At 39.5% G+C, this 24,485-nt stretch overlaps 3 long non-coding RNA genes across 3 annotated transcripts in view; 1 reads left to right on the top strand and 2 right to left on the bottom strand.

Moving 5' to 3' along the window:
- The window catches only part of LOC119474808, a 408,694-nt gene that overhangs the window by 50,018 nt on the left and 334,191 nt on the right, over positions 1-24,485 (bottom strand). The gene's annotated exons all lie outside the window — the stretch shown is intronic.
- Positions 141-22,907, top strand: LOC119474807. Its single transcript, XR_005203666.1, has 3 exons — positions 141-338; positions 4,140-4,233; positions 22,370-22,907. It is a non-coding gene; the product is annotated as an uncharacterized LOC119474807 (long non-coding RNA).
- On the bottom strand, positions 18,202-20,888 carry LOC119474809. The gene is made up of 2 exons (XR_005203670.1): positions 20,848-20,888; positions 18,202-18,318 (listed from the first exon to the last, which is right to left on the bottom strand). It is a non-coding gene; the product is annotated as an uncharacterized LOC119474809 (long non-coding RNA).

The following is a 24,485-nucleotide window of genomic DNA, read 5'->3' as shown; positions in this document are numbered from 1 at the left end:
CACATGTCCAAAATTTCATGGAGCATTTTAGTGACTTTCAGCTCAGTGTTTTGGTTTTACAGCCTTCAACTGTATTGTTTTGGTTCAAATTCAGTCTCGACAACTTTGTTTTTTTTCAGCAGCATAACAGCCCTGTTACCTACAAAATACGTTCCCATACAACTAAACTGCATTCTCAATTATGTTTGGAGGGAAACGTATTTTGTCACCGTTCACGTTTGTCTTTGGCGTATCACAAATACGTTTGTAATGATAGTCCACGGAAGGTCGCAGCAAGTACCATGGTGCAGCAAGCAACGTGTAGAGCAGGTGACATTGTTTATCGAGCAACCGTTAATGTAAGTTACTTGGTATAATAACGAGTATAACAAGAAAAAAAAGTCCACTGTGGATGGGTGGGTGGGGTGATGCTTTTTTACTACACCTACAACCAAGTAGTTTTGTTGCATTTTATGTTTTGTTTTGTTTCAATTTACACGATAACCATGTGTTTAAAACTGTTAAAAACTGTGACCATAACCTGTCAGACAAACAAAGTTAGCGAAAAGCTTGTGGCAAAATTGTTGGTTCGAAGTCACAACAAATCAGATTCCAATGTGTGTAACTTTACCCAAATTGAAATGGATTTGTCTCTGCTTTAACTGACTGTCTCTGGAATAGGATTGATGGGCATCTTAGTGCAGTCATTTTATGCCACTTATGTTCAAATGGCTCAATCGTTCTCAACATCTCAAAGAAACCAAACTGAAGGATTCAGCACTCCACAATCAAGCCACTCCAAACATGGTTGCCATGAGCCGTCCTTATCATCAGGTGGAAAGTTGCTTTTGGCCTCAGGCGCACGGTACACATTAAAAACATGAAGGCATCTGAGCCAACTGAAGGAAGCAGAGCACACGGTGAGATAGGGCTAAATATTGCCTGCTAATATTGCTTTGGGATAAATGGTTTTCCAGACCGTCTCAGTTGCTCTTGGCCCTTAGCAGCGCCTTCAGCATTGAATGGAATCCAACTGTCGCACAACTAATTACATATTGATGTCCGTCTGTGTGCAGGTTGCTTTCCCATAACAGCCACAAAGGAAGTCATTTATTTCAATTGTCAATTCAGTTGTTGAAATTAGTGACGTTCAGATATGTTTCTTTCAATGGACACTTAGTTTCCTGCATTCTGGTGAATTTTTATTCACAAAATGATGGTAAAGTAAAATACAATATCCAGGCGCCAGGTGACAATTTAAAATATAATAATATTGATTGGCTACAGTGAAGCTCTCAATCATTCTGTATTGCTTTCAAATATTTCCTGTAGCTCAACTATTTTCATTTAATGTTATCCCTGCTGAGTCAACACACATGCAGGTATGATTTACTCTTCCATCCTCCTTTGTGTCTTTTGTTTGGGGAGGTAACCTCTTTAAATGTGCATATGGCACCTGTTCGCCTCAATAATGAAATATATGAATTCATTTTAATGAATCTATAAACCCCTTTAATACTTTAATAGCTCATACGATTTCATTCAAAACATGTCTCACAAATCTGTTCTCTGATTCGTGAATAAAGTTGTAATATTTTGAGAAAAAAAGTGATATTACAAGTAATATTACAACAATAAAATGACTATTTAATGACAATAAAGATGATATCATAATATTCAATCCATTCACATTCATACGGCGTTAAATAAAAAGACAGCTGTTTGTGTCCCGTGCGCATGTTATAATCAGCTGTTCGTAACGAATCCTGGACCTTTTTGCTGTGACTAAATATAATTTTTGCGTGCAAAATCACTGCTGTCACCGCAGTGACTGCCGCACACTCTTTCCTCTCATGTCACCTCACCCGGCACATATTCACTACCACAGATAGCTGTCTCATTGATCGATGTCAGTTTCACCTCATTCAGATGCAGAGAGAAAATGGGCTTTTTGGGACATAATCATCAAGGTCTGGACCTCGGCGACCTCATTGCTGGCCACGGCCAAGGTTGTCAGCTTCTTCTTTAATATTCATTAACCAGTGGCAGGACAAAACTGCAGAACATTACTGAATGTAAAATAAAAAAAAAATTTAAATTCAGAACAGCAATCCAAAAAGTGGGACCAAAATTGAGTTGCATTAAATGAAAAACTCAGGTACCATCTTAAAGATGAAACGCTGGGTGTTTTGCTCAATGAAAGGCAGAAAGCAGATGTTTCACCCTCCAGCTCATTGTTGTAATTTGCAGCATTGTTTTCCTTTGTTTCTAAATTACAAAAAAACATGTGTATCAAAGCAAAAGTCTCCCAGTGCCCACTAATATTTCCAGTCCTTTCATCTCATTTCCAGTTCCTTTTTTTTGCATCTTCTCTTTTCTTCTTTCATATTTTAGTACAAAAATGAAGCAATTTGTTTTTTTTACCAGAGGGAGAAAGTGTGAAAATGCTACAAAAATACTTAATGGGAGTAGTGGAGCGGTGCATATACCAACCGAGTGCTACTGATTGATGCTCTTTTACTCCCCAGTCCTGCATTTTAAGGTTTTCTTCATAACACGGATATGTAGCAATGACAAAAAGACTGCACATCTAGAACAAAAAAAAAGTTTGTGTGTCAGTGCCTACCAAACTTTTGGAGCTGTTTTTGCATTTTCGAAGACAAACTGTTTTGTAGTGTAAGTATGACAAACTACTCATTGTACCCATGAAGAATTTGGTATGGTTAAGTCTAGACGACTAAATTTAATTGGGTATGTCTAGGGAAAGATCACTTCCATGGTTAAAAGAAACCAATTTGATTGTTGGTGGGAGAAAGGACACAAACCGCTGTAAGCGTTGAAACAACCATTGCTGTGTTTCATCTTTCGCAAGATGAGTTATAGCCAATAGTCTCCATCCAGAAATTTGGCAAAAGAAAATGCGGTTTAATGCACATTACCATCCTCTACTGTTTTGTGAAGATTAGGAGTTGGGTGCAGCAAGATAAACAGTTGGCAGCGCTGATTCTCCAATCGGGTGACGTTAAACCATAGCAGGAAAGTAGAGAACACAACAAGACGGCATAATTAAAAGCCAGTCAAACTTTAAACAACCTTAAAGAATGTGGAAACACAATGTAAATATGGCATTTATGTTTGTTTCATGTAATAATTGGAGGAATGTTCCAGCCTCCTCATCGCTCCACACAGATCTCATGTTTTTGTCTTCTGCTATTTTTGTCTGCCTTTGTACTTTTTTGCATTTATTTTTACTGATAGAACTTTTCCACTTCAGCCAAGCGTAAAAACCTTTTTGCAATATTTAAACTTTTTTTTTTTGTTTGTTTTTAATGTAGTCTCCACTCAGGTGTTTTACATGCAAATTGAAAATGTGAAAATCTTAGCTCCATCCTCTCGTGTCACTTCTGGTTGCAAAAAACCAAGATGGCGACGACCAAAATGCCGAACTCGAGGCTTCAACACCGCAGTCCACAAACCAATGGGTGACGTCATGGTGACTACGTCCACTTTTTATATACAATCTATGATGGAAAAACACTTTTCTCACTTAGTATTTAAATAGTAAATGGATAACTGTAACTTAAATGCTCTTTTAATGTGTAATATAGGGCTAGCTTACTGCTTCTGTCACACTACGAAGTCTATAAATGCCTGCTACATAGCCTGTAAATATCCCCAACATTTATTTGATCAGAAGTTACAGAAGTTAAATAACTGCCAATCTGCCTTCAAATGAAAACAGAATAGGTTGACTAAATGTGGATACATCTTTGAGAGCTGTTAGTACAGATGCATTGCTTTACAGAGCTCAGATGTCGTTTCAATATGGGAGAACATGCTGTACATGTAACTGTCCTGACTTGTGTGGGCTGTACATGACTTCATGATTGCGCATATCCGTGCACGTGGGTGCACTCGTCTGTGTGTAGGAATGCCTTAAATCACCTCAGGTGTGTTTGAAGCATATTTTCAGGGGAGTTGGAGATAAATCATCGGAATCCTCTCTGACATCAAAACCCCTGAAGCGCTAATCAGCAGTGGTCTCAAACAAATGTGAACAGGCAGCGAGACGGCCACTACGTGGACTTCAATCACCGCCGCTGATGTCTTACTTTGTGTGTGTGTGTGCGTGTGTGTGTGTGTGTGTGTGTGTTAAACAGGTATCTGGGCTGTCGAGGGAAGAGATAAGAAGATGGAGGAGGACAAAGGAACGCAGAGAGGAGAGAAAGGCAGAAAATCCAAGGCGAGGAGTAGGTATGCAAGAGTCAGGGAAATGTGCCACTTCTTCTTTTTCTTCAGTCTGATCTGCTGCAACAAACATCACATCTTTCACGAAACACTGTCAACTTCTCAAACATGAGCCCTTTCGCTATAGTGATTGTGTATTTCAATACATATGAAGTGACCTTGCAAGATATTCAACACTGTGGCCAGTACACTGCTTGCCCTTTCTATAAAATTGAGGGCTAATTTGGTTCAAAGCTCTTGAATCAACAGTTCAGTTCACATTAAACACATCAATGCAAACATTGTGCGAATATAACAATTGTGGCAAAAGCAGAAATTTCTAATGCTGAATACCATCTCCAAGTTCCGTGCTTTGGTTTATGATATCGCCTTTAATAACAGGTCATGAAAGAGGCCATCAGAAATAAGAAACATGGGAGAAAAGAAAGAGAAAGAGATAAGGACATTGCAATGGTGGGTTTACAATATTTACATTTTTGATGCCAGTATGGGTGATGTATTGTGCATGTGTCATAATTTCAAATATTATTATCAATCAATTAGAACATTTAATCATGATTAATCGAACGATTGTCCATAGTTAATCGTGATTAATCACAAATTATTATTTATTTGTCAAGTATTTAATACTCTTATCAACATAGGAGTGGGCAAATGTGCTTGCTTTATGAAATATATGTATATATTTAATATTGGAAATCAATTAACAACACAAAACAATGGCATATATTGTCCAGAAACCCTCACAGGTACTGCATTTAGCATTAAAAATATGCTCAAATCATAACATGGCAAACTCAACATGACAACAACAGCTGTCAGTATGTCAGTGTGCTGACTTGACTATGACTTGCCCCAAACTGCTTGTGATTATCATAAAGTGGGCATGTCTGTAAAGGGGAGACTCGTAGGTACCTATAGAACCCATTTTCATTCACACATCGTGAGGTCAGAGGTCAAGGGACCCTTTGAAAATGTCCATGCCAATTTTTCCTCGACAAAATTTAGAGTAAGTTTGGAGCGTTGTTAGGACTCCTTCGCGACAAGCTGACATGGTTGGTAACAATGGATTCCTTAATTTCTAGCTCCATATGATGTCAGAAACTTCGCTCTAGTTTTAAATCCAAGTCCGCTACAAATAAAAAAATGTGTTAATGCGTTAAAGAAACCAGTGGCGTTAAAACAAAGTTCCATTAACACGTTATTATCACATTAACTTTGACAATCCTCGAGTGTACCCCTTATAACCTCTGTTCACATATCCCAAATAATCTTCACCTTTCCATTTCCCTCTACTCTACTAGCATGGCAGATAGTCAAAGGAAATAAATGCATAGTCCATCAGTTTAACTGCTACAGCATGCGGAATATGTCAAGTAAAACATCCTGCCTACATAAAGATCTGCCACACTAAAGACTAGTCAGTGCAGAGGAGCAGTCAAAACCAATTACTGCATGATTTGTCTTGTTCCTTTGTATCCACTGTAGGGCTGTAACTGCTGCTGCTAACAATAAATATATTGCATATACAGTACAGACAAAACATCCTTCTCTTAACAGGAAAAAAAATACTGTGACCCCTGTTCAGTATAGCTATGAACGCAATTCGGGAAAACAGACTAACTGTTTTAATGCTAAAACGTAAATTATATAATTTCAGCATTGACATCCTATACATCCATATTCAATGAATAAATAACACTTAACAATTTGATTTTGCTGCTTTCAAGGTCTTGAATTTATACAGTACCCTGACCTTTCATGCATTTTACACCTGTCGACACCCTTGTGTAAAGGTGTTTGGGTAATCCAGGAAATTTTCTGGATATAAATGGATCAGAAATGGCACAACTCTCCTGAACCGGAACTGTTACGCTCCATGAGTGCTCCATAAAACCTGAGCTGCTGGTTGAGCTCCGCATGGCAACGCACAATGATTCAAGGGTCCCCAGCTGAGCACAAAACATACTAACAGGACACTTTATACGCTCTATATTCACTGGGTCAATTCATCAGGATGCCCAGGATTCTGTGCAGCTCAGTGCTGCTTGTATTTTCTAGTCTGGCTGCAGGTTCTCAGCGGGGTAGTTTGGGAGGGCTTACTGTAATTCACTGAAATTCATAACCTTTAAATACAGTGTGAGAACGGCAATGGGTGTCTGAGAGCCATAATGTGTGTCTGTCAGCTCCCGTATTAGTAACTGGTCGGATTCAATTCTCCGTATCTTAGTCTTGCTTGGATGGGCTCCAATCCCAATCCAATTGACTGCGGTATAATTGGGTAACAAGTTCATATCGGGAAAGAGCAGTGCCTTTGTAAGTATAACATTTAATTTCTACAGTCAAATGTATTCATTTGGTTAATTAGACTCAAATAGAGAACTGGAATATAATGATGGGGAGAATTCAAAGTGCAGAGACTGCTGAGCTCCACTGTGAGCTACAGATTGATGCTACAGTACTTTACATGTGACAGAACAGTAGGGCCCAGATTCACTATACAGTATATTATTGTTCTATTACTTTTGATTGTGGTATTCAAAGAGATGTGTTTATCCATTCAATAATCCATTCATATATCAGCCATCAATTCAACCAGACATAGTCACCCATCCAGCCATCAATCCAACCAGCCATATACCATTCATCCAATCATCCATCCATCCAGCCAGCCAGCCATCCAGCCATTAATCCATCGATCCAGCCAGCCAGTCATCCAGCCATTAATCCATCCATCCATTCATCCATCAGGCCGTTCATCAGCCTTCCCTTCCATTAATTCATCATCCATCTATCCATCTATCCATTACTAAATCTTCCATTCATCAATCCATTAATTTATCCATTCTTACATCATTCATACATCCATCAGGGTTTCCGCCAGTGTTTTGCAAGCCCGTTGGGCCTAAGTGTCAGGGAAATGTATTATTATTATTATTTATTTATTTTTATATTTATATTGTTATATCATTTTTAAGATGTTTTTTTTTCAACTACAGTTACAGTTGGGCGACTTGGTTGGAAACATAGATACAATGATTGGAAAGCTCACCAGTGACATCTGTTGGTTTAAACTAGTGCTGCCTCCTCTTTGTCGATTAGTCAAATAATTGGTCACTTTAGTCTTAGTCAACTAAGATGTATTTAGTCGATTAGTCGTGTTTAATGTTTTCGTTTTTTCATGCTGAATGACTTATTTACAACTAACTTATGAGGACATCTCTATTAAACACAATTTTTAAAGTGGTGCTTTTGTGTGAATCTTTGTGGAAAAAACTCAGTTTTACAGATATGTCAGTTAAATCGGCTAAGAATTTCTTTGGTTGAGGACAGCCCTAGCTGATATGTGAACGCAGTATAGGAAAACGACAGGTTTGAGATCAGCGTGCTTTACCCTCACGCTTCCAACTACCACGACCTAACGTTACCTAGTAACCTTAGTTGGCTAGCAGACAGTAATTGATACGGCCTTTCAACTTATATGGCGGAAACCGTGCATCCATACATCATCCATCCCCCACTTGTGAGCAGGTATAGGCTAGCTAATGGATGGATGGATGGACCCTCGGCAATCCCTAATCATTTCCTTGCATTAGTACTTTTCACGTGACTGCTCTGGTACAGTAATGCTAATCCGTTGCCTTTGATTTGAATTGCAATACATTTAGAGAGAAAAGAGAGCCAGGGAGAAGAGGGGGAGGGAGACGGATAGACGAAGGGCCACACAGACAGAAGAGGAAGATGATGAATTTGTATGTATAGATGAAAACAACATCAATGAAGGCAGCCATTCTTCAGACTGTGAAGATTAGATAATCTCTCTATGTCCAGCTCCCCCCCCCACCCCCAACCCTCCTTCTTTGCATCTCTGTCCTCAACACATCAATTTCATTCTATTCGATCTGCTTCGCGGTTGAAAACAAACTCTGGAAAAAGCATCAAAAACAAAACTAATCAACATTTTTGGGCCATAAATTGCATCCTCTCTCCTGTGTAGATCTTTCAATCCCTCCACCCACCCACCCAATACACGCACAGACACACACACACACACACACACACATCAGACAATCCATCTCTTACTGAGATAGATTGTTTTGTAGTAGCGTAGAAAGGTTTTTAATGTAAGAGGTGTAGGGCCCGCCAGGACATTAAAGGACCACTTCACTGAAAAACGAAGTCATTTTAAACTATGGCTTAATCTCCACTGGGCAGGTGGGCCGGTGAGAAATTGATTCCATCCATCTGTCATGGTGAAACACAGTCATGCCAACAGATTACTTCTAATGTTTCATCTGGCTTCCTCTCTGTCTCTGTCACTCCCCTTTCTCTGACTTTCCGTTTGGTCTCTTGATGTCTCTGTCAAACTGTCTTTCTCATCTTGCAGTTTGAGCAAAATCCCTCATCAATACTGACATATCTATATTTTGTTCAAGCAATTGACTATGTTGCAATGACACATATGTACAGCCTTAAAATGAGTAGATAATTCACTTTAACAATTTAATAATACTTTACTATGCTGCTATAACAGCCTACGCTCATAACCAATGGCGTTAATCGGTTAAAATCCTCAATGTCGGTTAACGGTTAAACGGTTAATTATTAACATCCCTAGCCAGCAGTTAAAAACGTGACAATCATCACATCGCAAACATCACTAATGTGACATACAAAACAAAGCCCTCGTCATCAACGGTCTCGAACACCGGTGGTGTCCAGGTCTTAAAGATGCAGGCACTAAAACGGAGCGTTTCAGACAGAGGGTGAATATAGGTATATATATATATATATATATATACCGTATATATATATATATATAGACAGACAGTATGATAAAAATAATGTTTTTTTGAACAGTAAAGCATGTAAACATGTTTTAGTAGAAACCCGTAATGCAAGCATGAACCTGAAAATTAGCATGATATGTCCCCTTTAAATGCATGTGTGACCAGGCCCTTGAGTTGGATATTTTCACATCTGCCCTAATACAATACTCATGTGGCATATGTAAAAACTAAGAGAGTTATTGTCGCCGTCTTCCTCTTTATACTGAGCATGCAGCAATCCCTTCCTAATGCAACTACACTGGAGAAACTAGGGGACAACGCCCACAGTCCTTGGAAACAGATAGAAGCCTCCAGTCTGAGTTAGCCACATTAAGTTGGTATTGTATAAGGATACACTTGAAAAATCCAAGCATGTCCTTTAAGAGTTCCCGGATTCAACTGAAGGTATGTGGGTGGCCATATACTTTTAATCATATAGTGTCTCTTTACCATCTTGTTGGAAAAATCTATTATATTAAAATGACCCATTTGTAAAGCCCAAAATAAGGTTGACAAATAAGAGGACAAACCAATTTTTATTTTTTGTTAAATTTGCTGTCATTCGTGTTTTTTAGAAATGTGAAGTAGGGTACTGAATGCATAAAAGAAAAGCAAAATTGAGTCCTTGCCCACTGTTTGTACAGCAAATAGATACCATCTCTGTAGTGATGCATGCAGATAAACACAAGCAGTCTCTTTTCAAACTCGTGGCCTCAATTCACTCTGTCGCTCTCCATTTGGTTGTTACTCAGAGGGAGAGTGTGTGTGTGTGTGTGTGTGTGTGTGTGTGTGTGTTACTCAGTCGCTGTGCTCGGCCCAGCACGGAGAGGCACATCTAAAATGCAATATAAACAACACGCTCTTCCTTTCTCAGTTGCTATCTCTTCTATTTTCTCATTGTCTCTCCGTTGGTCTCTCTTCCTCTCTTTGTTTTCGTCTGGCTCGCTCTTCTCCCGACGTTTCGTCACACCAGGTTCTGCCTTTCCACGGAGTCATTCTGCATCTACACACTATTTACTCTGATCGCTGTGTGTGTGAGAATGTGTGTGCTGTGCCAGGCATGTCTGTGTGTTCTTGTACTTGGGTTTAGAGAGATCAAAATTTCTTTTATTTCACTGCATGAGCTGAGGTTATGGAGAAGGTTCTATCATATCTAAGAAAAAATAAAAATGAAGGAAAAACACTTGCAGACTGAGAGCTTTCGTGAATGTTTATAAAGGTGCATGTTTTGTAGCCTTGCAGCAGTAAAATACCCCTGATCCAGAGTTCCTGTTCTCAAAGAGCAAAACTACTTTTATTCAATTTGTCTATTATATAACTCCTTTTGTAAATACTTGAAGACTTAGGTTACTTAGGTCGAATATGTTATCTCCCAGGGGGGTGACAGAGTTGATCATGCTGTCTGAGGCAGTCTGAATCCTGTCCAAACACTATGGGACACTATACAAAATATCATAGGAAACCACAACCCAAAAAATTAAATAAAATTAAATATATACATATGAAGACGTACCTCTACTTGAGGCTAGATGCTCAAGGCTGCATTATTGGCTATGAGCATAACACACCTACAGTAAATCTTTGGTTGAACTCGGTGGTCAAGTTGCATTGTGGGTGATATCGGTGCCAAGTTTTGACAAGGAAGAAGGAAGAATGTGTGGACAATAATAAGGCCTCAACGCAAATTTGTTTTAACGCCACTAATTTCTTTAACACATTAACACAGTTGATCTTTTGGAGGTTGTAGCGGGCTCAGTATTAAAGGTAGAGTGAAGATACTGGTATCATATGAAACTAGAAAAACGTAAGAAATCCATTGGTACCAACCGTGTCATAATAGCTTGTAACAAAGGATAACTCTCCAAATGTGCGCTAAGTTTTGGGGAGGAAAAACTGGCATGGCCATTTTCAAAAGGGGTCCCTTGACCTCTGACCTCAAGATATGTGAATGTAAATGGGTTCTATGGGTACCCACGAGTCTCCCCTTTACAGACATGCCCACTTTATGATAATCCCATACAGTTTTGGGCAAGTTATAATCAAGTCAGCATTTGATTTGGGCATATCTTTTATGCTAAAGATAAAACACAGTACCTGTGAGGGTTTCTGGACAATATCGGTCATTGTTTTGTGTTGTTAATTGATTTACAATAATAAATATATACATACATTTGCAAACAGTAGCATATTTTCCCACTCCGATGTTGATAAGAGTATTAATAACTTGACAAAATCTCCCTTAAAGATACATTTCGAACAGATACAAAATGTGCGATTAATTTGCGATTAATCGCTATTAACTATGGACAATCATGCGATTAATTGTGATGAAATATCTTAATCGATTGACAGCCCTATTTTTTTTTTAATGTTTTTCACTTTCCATCTTGAGTCTGACAATGTTACAGGAGTGCAATGTGAAATTGGGATGAAAAAGGAATGAACACAGGTTTAGCTCACAGTTAAAATAGTGTAGGTGCACAGCAATACATTGATTCTGCCTGTTCAAGTAACTGTCATGAAATCCGTATTGATCTTCAACACAGCCATCCATCTATCCTTCCATTCTCTACACACATTATTCTCTGCAGGGTCAGTTTGCCTTGAGGGCTTTCTGACAGAAAGGGTTTATTTTAACCTGAACCATGGTCTCTTTCATAAACCTAACCAAGTAGAGTTGTTGCCTAAACCTTAAGGGGGTGTCTGGCAGGAAGCCCTGAAGGCAAACTTCTCCCATGTGCGCAGGGTCAGGGGCAGCTGGAGCCTATCCCAGCATGCAATGTGCGAGAGGCAGGGTTCACCCTGGACAGGCAATCAAAGGGCTAACACACACATAGAAAAACACATTCACACATATAATCAATTTTGTGTGTCCAGTATACCTAATGCCAGGTACACTCCACGAGAGTCAAGCCGATTTTGGGCCTGATTCCCCCTCCTGAAGATCGTCAGCAAAGCCCCAATTTGTTGATGGTTCTAATGATTATCATTCCAGATATTCCTGTGGTGTGAGGTATGTTAAGAGTGTTTTTTTGCATCCCCCGATCGGCTCGGAAGTCCATCTTGGCCACTCCAATTTCAAATCGTAAATATTAAACATGTTCAATATTTATGATCGGATCTCCTGTTGTGTGTGGGGAACTCCGACGGCAACCGATGACGCAGTCACGTGTGAAAAAACGATAGCCGATAGAGAACCAAGCTGACTGAAGCGGAAGGACAACAACCGCCGTCATGGCGGCCGCGGATAATGCATGAGCTAATGCAAAACGCGAAGCATAAAGTAGTAGTAAGATGGACCTCAGAAATGGAAGACCAACTTGTTGATTTGTGGCAACAACACAAGTGTTTATTTAACGTGTCTCCATGACTTCATCGATCCATCCTTTGTGAATTTTCAGTACAAAGTAATGCAAAAACAAATATCACTAATTATTCCTGTCCGTCGTCCGCCATGTTTTTTTACACTGAAGTCACATTTGATCGCGAGATATTTTGCGAGATTTACGTTTTTGAGAGTTGGAACTCTTGTTGTTCATAAATGAATCTGTTAGTGCGTGGTGTGCTGTTTTGGCCAAATCGTTGCTCAACACAACACGTTGTTGTGTGTGGGGTCTCTCACATTTTCAAAATCTGTTAAGATCTGAAAAATCTTTTAGTGTTGGCCAGCTTCAACTTGCATGTCTTTTGACTGTGGTAAGAACTCAGAGCACATATAGGAAGCCCCCAAGCAGACTATTGGATTGCATGACCTTAAAATGAAAAGAATGTCTCCTTAAAACTTAACTTTTGATTCACTGCGTATTTCACAAATCTAACATGTGATCAAGTTTGTTCACTAAATCCAATGTGTAATCTGACAATCAAGCGTGTGTGCTTTACAAAGCAACGTAAACAAAATGAGCAGATGTCAGTCATCTGGTGCGTAATCTTGAATCTCTCCTCGGTCTGTTCGCTGGCGTAGTGTGTCCTGAGCCTAACCAGATTATCTGTCCACAGCAGTGATGTGTGTTGTTCTCTCCAGTTTGCTCTCTGTGGCACGCTATCAAATAACTGTACAACACAACATTACCACCCACACAAATATTCAAACACATAAGATGGTAGGATAAAGCCAATACACAGGCAGCCACGGTGCTATCAGAGGAAACAAGGAAGAAGGAAGAAAAATCCCAATCACAACTAAATCTCCTTCCATCTCCTTTCTCTCTCTGTCCGCTCATCTGTCACATATCAAGATTGATTTGTGCATTGTGTTGTGAAAATCCCCAAAGCATCACCTTTTCAAGAACCTAAAAAAAACAGCGTGTTTTATAGTTTGACCTCCATGCATGTGTCAGTTTATCCACGGGAGTTCTTTTAGGTTTCCACAAGCCCCATGGGCTTCTTTCTGCCCCTCGGTAGACTTATAAAATGTCAGCTGAGCTGCTCTACATTTGTCTCTGTATGTAGAGTGTGACCTCCCACACTGACACAGCACACCGGCTCAATTAAACAGAGATAGTTTAGCTGGCGGGTTATCAAGGAGGGGAAGAGCTTTTAGCCACTGATAATGTCTTGGGAGGTCTCAAGTCAAAGATACAGCAGCCTTAATCCAAAGCAGGGAAGATTAGACTCTCACAGATATGTCCGTTGAGTCTTTGAATGCAAGAATGGACGGACGGACGGAAAGACAGAGTTTCAAAGGGGGACTCCACAGATTTCACACAATAAGATAAGTATTCTTGTAATGAGGACAATGTGCACAAAGCACCTCAAGTTAAGTTTTCCTCAAAGTCCAAGTTAAGGTTCTCTTAAAAGAAAATCCGTTTCACAAAGCACCCTGAAGTGTTCTTCTTAAGGTTTCCTTTAAATGATAGGTATCAGCATCGGTGTATCCCTACAAAAAACGTAAGATACCTCCTACTCTCTCTTTACCGCGACATGGCTGAGTTTATAGCAATAAATGAAGAAAATTAAGTAAGAATCACGTATGAATAACAAAACATCATAGTATGTACCACACCAGGATAAGACTCATAATAAAGATAAGAATGACTACACACAGGTGCGCCGACAATGCCATATAATGGTCAGTGAGTCAGTAGGTTTGACAAAGGATAACCTATAATGATAAACAATCATCTACACCCTGGAATTAAAGTTAAATAATTGATGGTCCCGTGCCGAGCAGATCCACGCGATTTGATCGATAGGTAAGCTATAAATCCAGATGTTTGCTCCTGGCACTGTGCACCGTTAAAACACGGAAGGTGCAGCATTGTAAACAAGTGAGCCTCAGGCCTACACAATATATAAATATAGTAGTAGGCAGTAGATTTCGCTGCAACAACAGATTCACACTGCCAACCTCTCAATATGGATATTATAGAAAATACTATCTGGCACGATAGTATAGGAAACAAGCAACTTATGTTGTCCTAATGTAGGGCTATTCAGCTGTAAAACATATCTAATTAGGTTCACCAATTTGAATGCAAGCCTAAAGTGTGCTGTGTCTATTGCATAATGTAGTCAAAACAGTCAAAAATAGAATTAAAATGAATATTGTATCATATTTGTGGTCAGGACATCCATATATGGTGTCTGTTTCTGATGCCAACAGCTCTATCATCACCTTTTTAACACATGTACCTCAGTACAGAAATGACAGACTGTCTGGGAGTGTCAAAAAAACTGCACAGAATAGCAGGAACCTGATAATTTTAGAACCACACAAGGATGCATACATTCAATATCATATCCTGAATATGATCAAAACCAGTAGAAGTCATAACATGGGCTAGTGTGCATGTAAAGTTAATACTTAACATGCTCATGACATGACACAGAGCAAAGGTTTAATGAAGCTGAATAAAAAAATTCAATCAAATGTTAACAAATTAATACAACTGTAAGAACAAATTCCTAATAATGAAACCTAATATAATTAGTCCAATACTTGCTTCATGACCAAATACATATAAAACTAATGAGACTCATCGGCCTCAGCTTTACTTTGAGTTTACTACTAATTAGCAAATGTAAGCAAGTTAAAGTTAGGGTTGCTTTTGCATTTTAGGAACCTCATTTGTTGAAATAATTTTTACATCCGACAGCAATCAATAAATATCAATAAAAAAAAAATAAAAAAATCTGGTATCTGTGGCTGTCATAGGACTGTATTAAGCCCGTCCAATCATTTAATTTGGCCAGAACGAAATGATAGGTCAGGCCACCTGCTTCTACCTCATCGACCAAATATAAGAAGTAGACTAGTCACCGTGACATCACCCATTGGTTTGTGGACTGCCGTTTTGAAGCCTCGATTTCAGTAATTGCCGTCTTGGTTTCTGGCGGTCGCCATGCTGTTTTTTTTGCAACCACTTTTTTGAGCTAAGTACAACCGAACTCTGAATAAGTTATTTTTACCGACCAAAAAGGTTATAATTAAACTTTTTTGAAATGAAAACACACTGTTAACGGGTTTCAGCTCTAAAACAAAAACACAGAGCGCTCCCAGACCAGACAATGCCGTGGTAGCGACCTGTCAATCACAAGGTAGCCACGCCCTAAAGCATACCCTGCTTTATGGTCTATTTGACTCTAAATGGGACCACAATTGACTAAATGAACATCATGCTATATTGAAGAAGACTTGAAGCTAGCGATTGAGACCATAAACTCATGATTACAATGTTTACTGAGGTAATAAATCAAGTGAGGAGTAGGCTCATTTTCTCATAGACTTCTATACAATCAGACTTCTTTTTGCAACCAGAGGAGTCGCCCCCTGCTGGCTATTACAAAGAATACAAGTTTAAGGCACTTCTGCATTGGCTTCACTTCTCAGACCCGGGGGTAGATCTGAAGGGACTGACAGTCAGTGTTGCCGACTAGGTGCCATCCTCACTAGATTTATTGACTTTTGGAGGTAGTGCTGCTGGCTACTTATTTCAAAGAGTTGTCAGTACTGAGCGGGGTTCATCGGTTGGATAATTAAACAAATCTAGCATACTTTTGCTAGTTTCTCCACTGTGGCAGAGCCCGACTTTCACACACTAATCTAAGATGTTGAGCATGGTAAACATTATACCTGCTTAACCTAACTAACATGGCTGCAAACCCTTAATCTTGACCTGTCTCTTGTGAGTTCCCCAATTTAATGGAAGCGAGGTATGGCCAGATTTTCTCCTCAGAGTAAAAAATGCTACTTTTGTGACACTAGCATAAAGTGAAAGTGGAGCCATTGCACCGGTTCACACTTATTTTAGTAACTCCACCTCTCTGGTAGCTTTGTGCCCGTAGCACTGGAGCTGAGCAAAAAGGGAATGCACGAGGTGGGAAGATCACTTTCATAAGTAACACCCTGCCAGCTTCATGCAAACAAGTGTGGAAGTGATGTCATGTTTGTTTGCATATCAAGTGGGGACATGAAATCCAATCAAAGTTTATAACGCAAGACGGATTTTGGGGGTGCATGTTGATGCCAAGTAAATGTGATCCGTCTCAAACACAACATACCTATAACTACACGCTAGTAGCCAGGTCTAAGCAGAGAGTGAAAGAGGTGACCACAGTTGGGGAGAAGAGTGAAAAGTGATATAAGAGATGAGTGAAGAGGTAGCGAAAAGATTAGAGCGTTCATCCTAAGCTCTCCAGGACTCCCGCTGAGTCCCTCGCTGCGACATCAGCCTCGTTAAAATGTACCTTTTTTACCATGTTAAACACACACTCACTCACACAGCACATCAAGTCTCTCAAGGCATGTCTTATGCAACCCCAGAGTGTTGTCTGCCAATTGAATTATGCAGAGTGGAGTGGAATCGTCTTCAGTGCTCCCTCTCAAAGTTATACACACTGGATGACACACACACGCAAGGCTCTCTCATTCTCTCACCGACTAAATCACATGTGGTTATGCATATCTGAAGCTCCCCTCCACGTCTCCTCTGTTGTTTTTAGTCCCCGGTGCGTCAGTGTTTGAAGTGGAGTAGCTGGAAACCATTTTAAATCTGCTCTCTCTGTACTCGATATCAAAGACACAATCCTGAGTTTATTTGACCATGAAAAAAGTCTGCATATATTCAGGATGATTCTCTGACAGAGATCTCCCTTTGCTTTACTACTCCCACAATCCTTCATTATTCACTATGAAGATCTGGGACTGTTAATATAGTAGAAGAGGATCGGTTAGGAATTTACTCAAGGAAAGTTTCGCAGCACTTGCAGCTGTAAAATGCACTCACATGTACCTGTGTTATTGTCGTTTAGTCGAATTCCAAAGTATCCACAATCACTGTCACGGTACATTTACTGTAGCCTACTATTTTTCACAAATTCATAATCTTCACAGCTCTACACAGCTCCTGTTCGCTTATTTCATTGTTGACTATACGTATTCAGTGATATATTGCATGCATAATCGTCAGATATCTGCAGTTTATTAGGAACAATTTTCACAAGATTTGTGGTAAAAGTTGTCACAAACTGTGAAAAAAAAAACAATGTACGTCTGTTGATTAATATAAAGGCATGCAAAGACGAGTGGATGAAAAAAGTGACAGTTCTAAAACCAACAGCAACATTTTTTTTTTAAATTTTGGGCTCAAGGAAACCGCGCAGGACATTTTTCACTTGCAGCCCTAATCATTATGTGTTTTTGTTTTTTTCACAATTGTTGTCACTGCTCAACAATGTGCCTCATTCTTGCAACTTAATCCTCCATCACTTCTCTCTTCCTCTCTTCTGCAACTGACGACGGATGCCAGTAAAACTCCACTGACTGCATCTTGTGGTGCAACACATCAAGCAAAACAACATATCCTCATACAACGACGGTCCGTATGATATCTTATGAAAAGTTATTCCCCAGTTTCCCCTACGAATGTCCAGCATCAATTTTGGCACCAGTCTTTTCAAAATAAAGTTCCGTCTTCACAGAAAACAACTTGGTTAGGTTTAGGCAACAAAACTATTTAGTTAGGTTTAGGAAAAGAATGTGGTTAAGTCACGCCACACCAGAAGTGGCGTAACTGAAAGTGGCAGTAGGCAGAATATTTTTGGTATCATTGGGCAAAAATTCCTTGATAATCTTTCAGCATATTGTAATTCAAGTGTTTTGAGAGAAAACTAGACTTCTTCACCCCCTCATGGCTCTGTTTTCAGGCTTTAAAAAATCTAGTCCGTGACAGAAGGCTTTGGCCAATCGCAGGTCATCTCAGAGAGAGAGCGTTCCTATTGGCTTTTCATTCAATGTAGACAGCTGTCAATCACTCGCAAACTCCAATCAAACGGTCAAACTATACAGCACTGATCAAATATGAATCAATATTCTGCCGATTTCTCACGTAATATCTTGTAGTGTACTGTTTAGCTGTAAAATGAGAAAGTTTGCTCCGACTGGTGGGCGGTGCTTGGTATTCCCTCAACTGATCTCAACATGGCTGCCATGTCACAAATTGTCTAATTCTACAGCTAAACAGTACACTACAAGATGTTTCTGAAAACATTTTATGCAAGAAATAGGCATTACCGTAACATAATATTGATTCATATTTGATCAGCGCTGCCTAGTTTGACCGTTTGATCAGAGTTCGCGAGTGATTGACAGCTGCTCAGAGACGGCAAGGCTCCAGAGGACACAGAGGTACATGATTTTCTTTTCAGATTACCTGTCTCATGCACTACTGTCAGGATATAGTGACGGTTTTATAAAAATAACTTTTTTTTAAATCATATTTGCTCCAACATGCCTACTTCAACTTTAAGTACAAAAGTTCTCGGACAAAAACTACTTATGCTTCGTAAAATATTGTGGGTTTGAGTCAAAATAACACCGGAAGTGGCGTAACCTAAGTACCAAAGTACGGATAAATCAGTGTTGACTTCTGGTTTCACACGAGACACAAACAGCAATCTCCTGGGCGAAAGTCTGGTGTTTTTTGTCCCACCCGTCCACCCCTGACCTCCTCCCTACACGGCATTCACCACTCTTTATACTTTCTTGTTCACAATTATGTGGATTACATACAAATTGTTTGTATGTCTACGAACTGTGTATGAGAAAAGCTTGAGCATAAATACTAGTGAAAAGTACAGTAGCTGATTCAGGGAAAGAATGTGATAAAACTGCTGATTTTCTGGACATTTAATATGTGTCACGATGCTGCAGGCGTGTGTGATTTTACACAGGAAACAAAAGGCTCTGTGTGTGACGACACGAGTCATACGCTGTCAACTACAATGCCTCGAGAGGTGAATCATTTGCATCTCATACAAAGTGCATGGGGGTGAACTTTGCAACCCATGAGGCACTGTTGTCACTGCGGTCGATGGGTCAAACAAAGCTAAATTTAGCTCACTTTGGACAAGGCAACGTTACTGTAGCTCAGTTAAACAACAGTGTTTAACGTAACAAAAGCTTAAAACGAGGGAGCTTGTCTCAGTTTGCATCACAAACATAGTATGGATTTACATGAAACACATTAGGTAATCACATTTTCCATTTAAAATATCAAATATCTCCATAAGGCTATGAGATTGCAGCCCTGAATGTATAACACCTCTGTAGTTAAGTATGATTCTGAATGCATACTTAAGCCCTATTCATATGGGACTGGTATTACCTATTACTTCTGGTAATTTGTAATAATTGCAGAGGTCATCTGTGATATTAAACACCATCTAAATTTAGAATTCCAATATGTTATCTCCATGGCCTAGGGAAGTTCAATCAATATTTGTGAACATGAGCTACTCTCTCTCTCAAAGCCAGAAAGCAGAGAAGTAAGTCTCAAACTTGTGATGTCATGGGGTGAAACTGAATATGTACCCATGTATTCAGAACATTCCCCTGGGTGCTCTCAGTGTCATCTACAACATCTCTCCCAATTCATTATCTATGGAGCAGCTCCACACTTTATACCCGATGACATCACAAGTTTGAGTTTTAGCACTCTATTTTTTGGATTTGGGAGAGAGTTGTTGATGTTTACTAATATATTTTGGAATGTCTTAGACCATAGGAATAACATGTATGAATTTTGAAAATTGCCGTAGTTCCCCTTTAATCCCGTGTGAATCTGCCATGTCCATAATTAGTCAAGTAAAAATCCCACTGCCAATTACCTGCTAAACACAGAGGTCATGAGATAATATTAGTCCTGTGAGAATCAGCATCTCTGTGATTTCACGTCTTTTTTATTTTATTTTTTTTGCTTTCTCTGCACTTCTTTTTGGATGTTATGCAGAACCTTGCCTGGAAGATAATGTCAGTATATTTGAGTAAATTACAGACTTATCCTGTGCAAATGCCGAGGTCCCCCGGTAATACTAGACACATGCAAATAGGGCTTTATAATTGAGTATTCTTATATTGTCGTATTGCTAATTTGAAATAAGTAAAGCATGTGAACACCACTTTCACCACTGGTGTCTGCTGAATGTCAGACATATTAATAGAGAAAAAACAACATTTAAAGCAGCAGTGGGTAGAATTGGAATAAATATGATTAAAAAAAAGTTTTTTTATAAAACGGCCATTATATCCTGACAGTAGTGCATGAGACAAGTAAAAAAAGCACGTGCCTTTATGTCCTCCTGTGCTCCTGATGGCATCTGCAAGATTTCACAGACCGGGGGAAAACATCCAATCAGAGCCGAGCTGGAGCCTTGCCATCTCTGAGCAGCTGTCAATCACTCGTAAACTCCGATCAAGTGTACTGTTTAGCTGTAAAATGAGAAGGTTTGCTCCGGCTAGTGGGTGGTGCTTGGTATTTCCTCATCTCAACATGGCTTCCGGTTCACAAACTTTCTCATTTTACAGCTAAACAGTACACTACAAGATGTTTCTGAAAACATTTTATGCAAGAAATAGGCATTACAGTAACAGAATATTGATTCATATTTGATCAGCGCCATCTTGTTTGACCGTTTGATCGGAGTTTGCGAGTGATTGACAGCTGCCTCTGTGGAATGAACAGCCAATGGGAAAGCTCTCTCTCTCTGAAATGACCTGTGATTGGCCAAAGTCTCCCGTCACGGGCTAAATTTTGTTAAAGCCTGAAAACAGAGCTATGAGGAGGTGCAGAAGTCTAGTTTTCTCTCAGAACACTTGAATTACAATATGCTGAAAGGTTATCAAGGAATTGATTGCCCAATGATGACAAAAATATTCTGCCTACTGCAGGTTTAAGGGTTACTTGAGTGACCATTTAACATGAATCTACATTCTAAAAACACAAATGAGTGAATTTCATATTTACAGTACACTTAATTGAACTCAGCTGCCCCTAATGACATGTGGGACCCTGCGTGCCCCAGCCCAATCCAACTGTTTATGATGATAAGTATTAATATTATTTGGGACAATGGGAAGGCCTTCTGTGTTGAAGCTTCCCCTCTTGTAATTCCAGACAATTAGAGGAACATTATTACAAAGATGACTTCCTAGTGTTTTAATGCCACTGTAATAACTAAAGCATGCACTGTGTGTCAGATTATATTTATGTCATTTTGTGAATCAAGCTGGTATAATCAAACACTTTAATCCTTTTTAAGAAAATTTGTTATGGATTCAAGCTTTTTTTTATCTCCAAATGTTCTTTACATTGCTATTCATATTGTAAACCCACAGCAACTCTGTTTTGATGAGTTCTATGTAAATAAAGGTTTGACTACATGACAGGAGGATTACCGGCGCTCTCTTCTTTATTACTCCTCTCGTTTTCTTTCCGTTGCCCTTTTGCTTTGGTGTGCTGTTTGTTTTTGAAGTTGCTGATTTAAATGCAGAAAAAAAAGCAACATTTTTCTTCCTCTTGCTGTGGTGGAGTGGGTTTTGCTCTATACATGCTGATTTAAATTCAGGTCTGACAGAAGGATTTTCACTGCCTTTATTTTGTATTTTTTTTTCCTTTTCCTTCCACTCTCCTCTCATCGTGGGAGAGTCTTGCTCTAAAGGAGCTTATCTAAATTTGTATAACAGCAGGACTCACTGATTTGGTGTACTTTATAAGTTTCGATGCTGTCTTCTTCTGTCTTTTTCTCTCTCATTCTTTCTTTTTCTCCACCCACTTCCATATATCTTCTGTAATTTCAGAGTTCAGCTCTTGCATGAGGTGTTTTTTTAGCCAAGAGAGGGAATGATGGCAGTTTTGGCTTACTACTGTGAAAAACTGTGTATCAGAGAAATAGGCACAAAATTGGTTTGACCACTGGCCGACGATTATTGTGCCTGACTGGAGTATTGGCCGCAGTCCGCAACTTGGTTGGTGTGATTCTCTGAGCCTGAATATAACCTAAATGTTCTCCTTCTTCTTCTTCCCCCTTCTCAGATTCCACTTGGCATCTAAAACATGGATGTTTTAGATGTACGAAGACGTTGCCAGTTCTTTCCACCGAATGCTCACTCAGCGTACAGGCTAAAACCATTTCCCTCTTCCTTTAAAAAATATGAAACCCTCTTTGTTTAAACAATTGTAATGACAGAAGTAAACTACAGTTTGAAGGATCCTGTACATTTTTTTAACAGATGGCTCTTTTCTAAAAGTGCTTTATGGGGAGAATTCTTTTTAGGCTGCAGTTTTTTTTTTGTATTCTTTGCAGTACCACAGTTGACCACTGGGGCATAGTGGACTGGAGACTCTCGGGGGACCATTTTGACCTGCAAGGCCAGGGTGACATGACCAACAGAGGCAGGCAAGCACACTCTCCCTCTAGCGGGCTAATCTGCTGACATGTTTGCTGTTGCCTAACCACTAGGTCGGGGTGGTGGATGGGTCGACAAACACCAGACTTTCGCCCAGGAGTCCGGTGTTGCATTTTTTGGGGGTTTTGTTTCAATTCCATATTCATTTTTATGCCAAACCATGATTTTTTTTTTTACTAAACCTAACCAAGTAGTTATGTTGCCTGAACCTAACCAAGTAGTTTTGTTGGCTAAACATAATCAAGTATTTTTGTTGCCTAAACCTAACCAATTAGTTTTGTTGCCTAAACCTATAACCAAGTAGTTTTGTTGCATTTTCATTGTTTTCATTTTCAATTTCATAGTAATTTTAAGCCAACCCTTGATGTGTTTTTGTTTTGTTTTGTTTTTGTTTTTATTAAACCTGTAACCAAGTAGCTTTGTTGCCTAAGCCTAAAAAAGTGGTTTTGTAGCATTTTGTGTTTTGTAAATGGAACCGATTAATAAAAAATGACTTGTTATATTTTTTATTACAACGGCATTGAGCCGTTCCCTTTTCATTATGTGATGTGATTTGTCCAGCCATAGTTGTTTGGAATATTTGGCAGGGCGACAGACCCACACATGTAATAAGTTGAGGGAAAATTCTGTGTACAGTACCGTCGAAAGATTCCCATTAGGAATAAAATAAAATGTTATAAAATGTACTTTCCATCGGTCTATATTTGACAGAATTAGAATTGGCAGATTATCTCTTCATGGGGCATCGTGTGAGAGCCATTGATCATGGCAGCCTGGTCACATTTTAGGGTTATTAAGTACATGATGACTCCTATCGACCTATGAGATGTGATTCTAGACACAAAGCCCATGCCCGTACTCAGCCAGCCATTCCTTGTAATAACTTTGGCCTGAAACTGGCATATCATTACTAAAACTGAAACAATTACAGAATAGTTGCTGATATGATGATTTCTAGTGGATGGCATGAGGTTCAGCTGTGATTAAACGTATCACAAATAATCTGAGAGGACCAAAAAAATCACAGTCTGTAGGGGAATTGTGCTTTTTGAGCCTTCCCTCTCCCTGTAGTTCCAAAAGAGCTCAGACCCAGACCTCTCGTCGGTCTAATTCTCCCTCTCCCGCACGCTCTCTCGCTCTCTTTTATATGCAGCTCTGAGGGAGAGGGATTTTAGGCAGAGAGACTCAGATGGCTAAGTGAGGATAATACTGTCATTAAAGCGAGAGAGCAGCAAGAAAGAGCAGGAGATGCGGACGGAAAGTGGGAAGGGAGGCAGGGATAAAGCGGAGAGGGGCAGAGTGGGATCAAAAGAAGGCATTCACTAAAGACTTAATGGTAGAAAGCAAAAAAAAAAAGTCATTTTTTTATTATTCGGGTTTTAGCAAAATCCACTGATGTCTGCAAGTGTTGGATTTTTGCCCCTGCAAGAATATTTTGATCTGTCAGTAAGCACCTTTGTGCCTCACAACAATCAAAGAAACTTGAACATGAAAGAAGACAGAGGGAGGGATGGCAGCAGAGGAGAGGGATGTGAAGAGAAGAGGATGAGGAAAGAGGAGGGGTAGAGCGGGGAAGGATTCACACTTTATATTGACTGGTGAGATTGGCCTGTCTGCAAACCAAGGATACACAACTCATACATGTCTTTATGGCGTGTCCGTGTGTTCTTACTTTGAGAGTTCACGGACGGCCAGTCCACTCAGCAGACACTTCACTCCATTATGCTTGGACATCCTTAAAC

This window comes from Sebastes umbrosus, chromosome 16, assembly GCF_015220745.1.
Source record: "Sebastes umbrosus isolate fSebUmb1 chromosome 16, fSebUmb1.pri, whole genome shotgun sequence".
Classification (NCBI taxonomy): Eukaryota; Metazoa; Chordata; class Actinopteri; order Perciformes; family Sebastidae; genus Sebastes; species Sebastes umbrosus.
The sequence above is the reverse complement of the archived record's forward strand: the minus strand, read 5'-3'. Positions and strand labels throughout refer to the sequence as shown.